The following is a 9,398-nucleotide window of genomic DNA, read 5'->3' as shown; positions in this document are numbered from 1 at the left end:
AAAAATTGAAAGCAAAATTTTATAATAGTTTATGGTGGGTTATAGGTTTTGGGCCGCTGCCCCTATAATGGTATATATATATATATATATATATATATATATATATATATATATATTTTTATTATATTCAGCTTATGCGTCTGAACCAAATGCGAAGAATTATGTATTTTGAAGGTTTTTCTTTTTTATATATTTTTGTTTTTGTTTTGTAAGAGAAGTGAAAGATTTTGGGTTTATATGGGGTGTAAGGTTTTTCTATGAGTAAGTTTGTATATGCACAGCTCTGTATTATTCTCCATTGTTAATTTCATAATAAATTTTTTCTCTTTTTTGTCTATAAACTTTTATTTCTATTTTTCATTTTATTTTCTCAAAGGAGAGCTGCTTGGTTTGCATTTTAGGGCGATGGATCAAAGTGTAGCCGTTACCAATCTTATCAAGTGAAACAAGTTTGTCCGCCCGTCATCCTCCTTGTGCAATGCTGATTATATCGGAATAGGGAGTGAGTAGGGCCGGAGATGCCAGCTGTACGAGTTTGTTTTGGAACGTTGGTGAACAAAATGGGAATTTTGGAATGTGAGACCAAACCAAATTTGGTCGGTGCAACCCTGCAACTCGGACACGTAAGCAACAACCCAAATATGACGTGGACCCGTCAATTCAGGTACCGGTGAAGACAATGCCAGTATGCTACGCCACGTTCCATTCTCAATTTTCTTTTATCGCGATTCACAATTCTACGACCAAACAACAAGGATTGCCTTTCTGGGGCGAGTTCCATCTACTAGATGGTTAATATTTTCTCACACAACCAATCACTATTTGACAAGTGTTTAGGGAAAGGGCTAAGCCTTTACCGTCTTGAGAATACCGGATTACTCGTGTGCTTTATTTCATGCGAAGATATTTTCAATGCAAGGTTGTAAAGGGTGTTAGAACGGTGTGGTGGGCACAGATTTGCCCTGGTAGAAGCCGATCTCAGGTTAAAACTGTTACTCCCAAACGTGTAATGAAATACTTGTCAGATCTCACCCAATACTTTGTTGGTGTATCATTATCGTATGTTGAACCTTGATTTTGTCAGAATTAAATTTATTTTTTATTAATATGTACAAGAAAAGAATTATACGCCTCGTGTACCAAATTCGGTACGTACGGGACACGAACCCTTCTAGTTCTCACCGTTAACTCTCATCCGCCTAGCTTTCTAATCTTATTCTGAGTCTGACACTTCTCTGCTCGGCGCCCACTGAGGACTCTTTTTGCCGTATCCCTAAGAGGACACTTAGAGCTCACGTATCCACTCACCAGCTGGAGATACGTATCCAGGTCGTGATGCGTCACCACATTCGTAATAGGCCACGTCAGATACGATGAGTCACCGCTGCTCACTCGGAGCTCCCGCCCTACATCGGCGTACACCCATTGCGTCTCCTCCACTCGCTTCTGAAGCCAGCTCGGTAGACCTGCTGCCATACCGGCAGCACCCTTCCTCCTCTTCCCAACCTCTTCACTGTCAAGCTCACCATGGTGGTCGTGGCCGTCGATTACAAAGCCGGGAACTTTGGTTATGAGGTCATGAGAGTTAACGATGCGTAGAATCTTGGTCCCACATCTCTCCACGTGGCAACTAAAGCTCCGGTTGCCAACACGTGGCGTCCCAAAGGAAATCACCGTAACCAAGGGAGCCGGACTATTGAAGGTCGTCGTTATGTCGTAGGCCGTGAGTGTGGCCAGCGCTGCGCCCAGACTGTGCCCTGTGATGGTCAAGCTCAGCGGCTCGTCACCGTAGCGTTGCAAGATTCTGCCCACCTCCTCCTTCACCTCGTCCCGTAGGCTGCGACACGTAGCGGTTTCAGATGTGTAGAGACTCAAGAAACCCTTCTCCACCATGGGTCCGCCAATGTCAGGACCCACATTCGACGGAGCGTTTGGGAGATGAGTCAGCGTTGCACGTAGATTCTCCAGCCACTCCATGCATGTAGCCGTTCCCCGGTAAGCAATTACCACGTCACGCCGACCGAGCCGAGCGATCTCGTCTTTGTCATCACAAATTGCCACGTAACCAACCCAGCTGGACTGATTCCAGACCCAGCTCGGTGCCTTCTCGACCCAACGAGGAAACTTGATCCCTGAAGTGGCAGTCAAATTCTTAGTTACACGGTAGCCGGTGTTGGACACTCCGGAGTTCTTCAAGAGTGAGTGAGTCGAGAACCGGCAGGTGGCGTAGGACGGAGAGGAAGTATCAAACTCGAAGGAACTGTAAGCGGCCTCGACAAACTTACCGTACCTGATTATCTCTCCACGGAGATTATCGTCGAGTGGGTCGAGCAAGCCTTCCCAGTTCTTGATTCCCTGATACTCCATCCATCTCTTCCCAAGTCTGACCGGTTTAGATGGCGCCGCAGCACAACAACGAACCACCGCCGGAGAATTTGGAGTAGGAAGACTGCAGGGCCGAACCGGTGCTATCCCCACCCTCATTCTTATTAATATTTTGGGTTGCTGCAGCTTACGGGGTAACTAGAAGTTGAGGAGATGGGTTTTATAGGTGGAAAAGAGAGAGAGAGAGAGAGAGAGAGAGAGAGAGAGAGAGAGAGACGGTGTGAGATGATCAACAAGAGCTGCTAGTATGTGGTGATGGTGATGGATAGGTATTTACGGTTGATGGAGACGAGACATGTAACTGGAAAAAACGCACGGACCCACAAGAAAGGGAAAGAGAAGTGGATCGGCGAGTGAGTGAGTTGGGATCGGGATTCAGAGAGTCCACTTCCATTCCACGAGTGAAGGGAGATTCATTTCGTTATTTGTCCTTCTTTTCTTGGGGGGAGACATTGATGAGAGAATGACCCAGTAAGGTCCCAAATTAAAACTAGAACCAAGCACGGAGAATTGAGTGAAAATCGAGCTATTGCATTAATTCAAACTCGGCTCGGATCGGTTGGTACAGTCATGGCGTGACATGAGCCATTGCTGGAACTCGTCTTTCGCATTTGAAATCATCATTTTACCGAGTTTGGGGTTGCGCCGATATTTTGCTTGGGAGCTAGAGTTCGGAAACCCCTGTAAGTGTCGAGAACCAAGAGGAATGTTTTCTTGTCTGATGCATCAAACGAAGCTGGTTGTGCGAAATAAGGAAATAGAACATGATTCCACTGCTTTTAATTTTTTTCTCAAACAAAAGCAAAAGAACAGTGATTATTTTTTATAACAAAAACGAGTTAAATGTTGCAGTGAAGAAGGTAGTGTTTGTTTTCATGCAAATCTCGTGGCGGAACTAAGCACGTGTACACATGTATATGGGGTCCAGTTTCCAGACCAACTGATACTGTAACCCTAACTCTTTCCGCATTAGATGAAAAACCACCACCATAGTCACTGAGTTGTGAGACCCTCTGGCCTCTGGTAATACCCGGCTTGCTGTTGGATGTAGCTTTCTTTTAACTAAGGAAAGGAAACCCAAAATGGTGGTAGTAAATTTGCAATGGGTCGGTGGATCTGCTACAAAATTGTACTGGAAACAGCTGTTTGACGTAGGAAATAAATGAAATCGAACAACATCTTGATGCATTTGCCATGCATTTAGTGAGTGTGGATGGTCAATCCAGATTTTGCTGCTAATTATCGGGCCCAAGTCTCACCTAATTTGTCTGACCAAGTCTGGCCGGGTTTTATTCTACAAGGCTGAAATTGTATTCTCTATCTCTTTCTCATTGATCAGTTCAGTTCAAGTGTACAATTTATCATATTCAACAAAATTTTTACATGATGAACTGGAATATACAGAGATATAAATTCAAATTTTATGAGAAACTGAAAACAAAACAAAAACAAAATTGTATCTCTAGCATTGATGTTGGTTTTAGGATGCAAAATACAAAGCTGAAACATGACATTCAACCTGGAATTATATTAATTGTTTTGTTGAATTTTGGTTTGGTTGATGAGATAAATAAGATTTGACTTGAAGCTGCGACTCCAATGTGTGGAACTTATGAATCTACATGTTCCCATTTTATGTCAACTAGCGCAAGAAAGCGTCAAAAATCAGAGATTCGATAGCCACAGAGTTAGTTGCAATTTCACTATTTGTGTCCTGTCTTAAATCTTAACAGGAGACAATGCAGCAGATATATCTAATGACGACGATTACTTCTATTTTGTTTTCGTGGGGAAGGGAGCATTTTTTTTCCTATTAATCTTACGTGGGAAAGCCGTGGCTAATTAGAACATGATAATTGAAATCGCCACTCGCCACTCGTCTCTCTCTCTCTCTTGTCTCTGGTGCGGTATGTCAACTCCTTCAATATCGCCACTCGTCAGACCTATTCGCCTACTAGCCCGTGGATTTGGCATCAATAATCCACGGTTAGATCCATCTCCTGTACCGTAAGGCTAAAAAATTCTGAACTGAGCTGATCAGTCATTCTCCCCTCAAGTGGGCTTGGAAGTGGTTTGGTATAAGTCTGGTATAGGTTTCTCCTTATTTTCTCTACCTTTACTTTCAAACCAAACACAGCCTAAGGGTGGTTGGAATTAGAACATGATAATTGAAATCCCGGCCCTAATCTAAATCAAATTTCATAACATATGCATGACTTCCAATGAAAATTGACCTCAAGTTAAGAGAAATAGGATTTGGGGATTAGGGGTCAAGAGACTTGGAATTCCAGTCCACCCAACCAAACAGTTGGATTTAGAATGGGATGTCATTCTGATCTTGATTCCAAATCCCTATTCCTGAGAACCAAGTGGACCCTAGTAGGGGTGTAAATATATCGGGTCATGATTCGATCAGATGTGAAATCCAATCCCATTTTGTCAGATTCGGATATACTCCTATTAGATTTTTAAATCCAATTGAAAAATCAGATCGAATTCAGATCAACCCCTACTCGATCCAATATAAATGTTATTTATTAATAAATATGTGTGTATTGCATTTTTTGTAATTTTTATATTATTTATTTTTTATAAAAACACATGTATATATGTAATGAAAATAGTTAAAGAAAATACTTGTATTTTATTTTATTTTTCTTTATATAAACTGTTATATTTTTTAAATTTTTAATAAATTAAATCAGATCAAATCATATTTGAATATCTGACATTATTAACAATTCGAATTCAAATATGTGCTTATGTGATCCGATCAGATCTTCAAATCAGATGTTTGTACTATCAGATTGGATCTAGATATACCCTGATTCGAATTCAATCCAATCTATTTGCATTCCCTATACCCTAGGAAACTACAAGTGGGTTTATTTGTTCTAGCTAGCAGAGTTTACATTTTACAAATAATTTCAATGGAACTGTCAATTTTGTTGATTGATTATGCAGAATAGTGAAGTGGGGTGACCGCTTTACCCCAAGGCTCCTTGTAATTGTAATTCAATTTCATTTGCACAAATACAAATGCATGAGAGTATAAATCAGAAGAATATAATTTCTGTTCACTTTTGATAGGGGTATTGCTTTACTTTGCTTCAGATTTTATTCCACTTAAACTACATTACAAACAAATAAAACAAAGTAAAATATAAAACAATAATAAAATCAGAAATAATTTGCATTCAACTTATTTACATTCCCATACTTTTGTACTACTTAGAAATGAAAATCAAATTACATTGAAAAGAAACAAAGCCAAAGAATATTGTCATAGACCAACAACAGCTCTGGAGTGAGTTGGTAATCTTTTTCCAGATTCTGCTTTAATCCGCACCTATGTATTTCGCAGCAAAATTGGAAAAAATACTATAACAATTATTCTTTCTTTAGCGTCGGCATGAAATTTCAAAACCTAGTAATATCTTTTCACGTTGCTTTATTTCTGTGAACAAAATTTGCTTGATGGAGACAGAAGCCATGACAAATATCTTTTAACTACCAGAAATATTCAAGGTTACACAGACAATAGATGTATACCCAACTGATGGCTGTTCCATCACCTCAGACTTTGACCAAGATATTGCCATCCTTCTTATAATAAGAGCTCTTTGGGCTTAGTAAAAGTTAGATGAGAACGACTCCAGGTAGAAGAGCTTCAGTTCTAGAATATGTTGAATTGTCATTGCTTTTTATTTTTTTTTTCTAAATTGTAGTTATCATCATCATCATCCATGCCTTACTCCAATAATTATATGAGTCCGTTATATGATTTTTTTTCGTAAATCCCTTCTATTTAAAGTCATATTCATAATTAAACTATAAATGGTTAATCATTTTTTATTATCCATATCCTTTTTGGTTTACCCCTAACCTTTTTTAATCATTTCAACTTGTAACAAATCATTTCTTCTAACATAACATTTTTTATTTATATTAATTAATAAATAAAACTTTCTTTCTCTTCTTTTTCTTCTTTAAGTTTTATATCTTTATTCTAATTCTCATAAAAAAAGCAAGTTCCATGATTGGACCAATGTGATAGCAGCCTGAATAAATGATCCAGTCACCAGTGGCCCAAACCAAAGCATTTATCCAAGGCAAAACAGTCCGATCAGCTGCCAACAAAATATGCTCGAATACCCTCCCAACAAGATTTGACACCACATATCCGAATCTCCTAGAGGATGAGATATTCTCTATGTGTGTCTGCGATATTGTGTGGATAGACATGGGCAGAATTCTTATAGACAGGAGATTCAGATTTATCTCATATACAGCAATGGTGGATCCCAGTTTATGTTGATAGAGTGTTGGAAAGTATTTCATTGGCAAGAGATCCCAAATCCAACGCTATGAATTGCGCCACCAGTCGTGATTCGTGAAAGAACATTGGACAAACCGGGGACGGGCCAACGACAAGGAGACGTCCATCGTCGCTCACGCCTCACGGTCAGGGAGTCCACAATCCCCACAACGTGTATCTTACCGAGGGCCATTTAAGACGAGTTCACTGCCGAACGGACAAAAAAAAAAAATCTGGTGACATCGCATATGAAAATGAACTCCACTTAGGATTGAAGAGCGATGTGACTGGCTTTAATTTTAATGGAATCGCCCTAGTCTACACGGTCTCTCTTTCTCTTTTTCTGTATGTTTGGCTTAGACACGGTTCTAACAAAAGTGAATTCATCATTTAAAGTGGTGAAAAGGGTGACATGGAGATTATTCGGAGAACGGATTTTTCTTTTTCTCTTTACCCCTGACGCCCTGAGAGAAGAGGATTGATTTCAAACTGCCTCTTTACCTAAAAACTAATGACCCATCCTAAGTACGGGACAATTTGGATCAATTATCTATATTGCAAAGACAACTGACCTAAATTAGGTGAAGTTCGGATTGGATTTTTGTTACTTCACTTAGAAAATTTATGATTCTTTTTTTATAATTCAATTAGTCATGTGCATTAGATCCAAAATGGATTTGAAATATTTTAACTGTGTGTTGATTGGGACATAATATCTTTAGTAACCTTAAAAATATTTGACTAGTTATTCATTTGCTAACGAAACTAAATTTGAGGGATTTTTCTTTGGCTGTATAATTTCGACAGCGTTGGCAGTTAACGGGGCTCCCTCAACATACCACATCGTTCAGACACACACAAAAAAAAAAAAACACACACACACACACTTAAATCATGGGCCAGGAGGCTAAGCAGGGTTAAATACCTATAATAAGGCCTATAGCCTTGGCATGGGCTTATTAGAGCCTAGGATAGGCTTTGAGCCTATGACTTTAAATATAAAATGTCAAATTTATATATGTTATATAATATTTTATATTACATATATGTATAAAATCTATGTTATATTTTATATAAAACAAAATAGGACTAGCAATCTTGACTCTGACCCTTATTCACCTGCTTCAAAAACGACCCATACCCACCTATTCCATGTCATATGGGTCAAGGGACCCATTAGGGTTAGGAAAAGAGGGTCAGAATGGGTTGGGTCAAGGGTACCCAATGGGTCATGATGGGTCAAGGTCAGTTGGGTCAAGGAAAGGGTCGAGAGAGAACATTGTTACCACTTACCTACAATTCTACAACTACAAGCCAGAACAGTCGAAGTGAACAAAGTTCTTTCGTTTCTTGCCACCACCAGAGCTATCACGACTTAAAATCTGTTCCACCATTGAAGATTAAGCCCTAAGTTTCTTATTTTTGTTCTTTGTTCCACCGGTCACCAAATCGAGGGCAGGGTTGAAAGCTGTTAGGGTTTCAAGCCACTCGCCATCAAATCTTTTTCTCAGTTCTCTCAACTCTACATCAGTTCCGCCATTGAAGCAAATTTATCCTCTTAGTTTCAACGCCACTATTCTCATCACTACTATTTCTTAGAGCTCTCAAGTCGCATGTAGATCGAAGCTTTAGATAGGCAAGTCTTTGGACATTTCTCATCTTCTTGAATAGTAGTGTTTAATCTTTTAATATTAATTTGAATCAAAACTTATCCATCATAATTATATTAGAATCGGATTTGGATTAAATCCTAAATTACAATTTGTTATTAGTTATTATAGAGAATTTTTTGAAACGAGTCATCAGATATTATGTCCTCTTGTTGGTTACTTGGACAAGCCTGTCTTCCTTCCATGATTGTTTTCAGGACGTTTACAATGTTCTTCCATTGTGGAGCAAACTTTGACTACAACCCTCCCATTTATCCTTGCCTAGCTGGTCCATTACTCACCAGTGGTAGTTATTCCATATATACATACATACATACATACATACATACATACATACATACATACATACATACATACATACATACATACATACATACATGTAGTATGATGACAGTCCTGTAATACAACTTTTTCAGAGGCTAGATCAAATAGTTTTTTCTGTATTTTCTGCAATTTTCTGGTATTTTCTGCATTTTCTACAATTTTTTGGTATTTTTCTGCATTTTATGCAATTTCATTGTATTTTCTGGATTTTTTCACTTTTCTGTTATTTCTGTATTTTTTGTGAATTTTCTGCATTTTTTCTGATTTTTTCTACAAAAGGTTTGCAATTTTTGGCATTTTTCCAATTTTCTGTATATTTTCTGAATTTTCTGCAATATTATTACCTTTTTTGCATTTTCTGCAAAGTATTTTTGGTATTTTTCTGCATAATTGTTGCATTTTCAGACATATGGGTCAACCCGACCCATTTATACTTTGCGGCATCCTTGGCAGAGATTATTCTCTAAAAAATGTTATTTTTTGGTATACGGCTCAACCCGACCTGGTTCTTCCACATGGTATCATTGATAGAGATTATTCTCTTGGCATTATAGTTTTTGGGTATACGAGTCGGTCCAACCCGTTTCTATATTTATAGGTGAGGGTAGGTGGATTAGTATGGGTGAGGGTGGTTAAGGGTCAATATGAATAGGTCAAATGGGTCAGGGTGGGCCAGGATTAAGGTGGGTTATGACCATTTA

At 38.8% G+C, this 9,398-nt stretch overlaps 1 pseudogene; it reads right to left on the bottom strand.

Annotated features, from left to right (window-relative positions):
- Positions 1-1,126: 1,126 nt before the first annotated feature.
- On the bottom strand, positions 1,127-2,494 carry LOC104598692 (phospholipase A(1) DAD1, chloroplastic pseudogene; annotated as a pseudogene).
- Positions 2,495-9,398: the final 6,904 nt, after the last annotated feature.

This window comes from Nelumbo nucifera, chromosome 6 (genome assembly GCF_055504915.1).
Source record: "Nelumbo nucifera cultivar China Antique chromosome 6, China Antique-T2T, whole genome shotgun sequence".
In the NCBI taxonomy this organism is placed as follows: domain Eukaryota; kingdom Viridiplantae; phylum Streptophyta; class Magnoliopsida; order Proteales; family Nelumbonaceae; genus Nelumbo; species Nelumbo nucifera.
The sequence above is the reverse complement of the archived record's forward strand: the minus strand, read 5'-3'. Positions and strand labels throughout refer to the sequence as shown.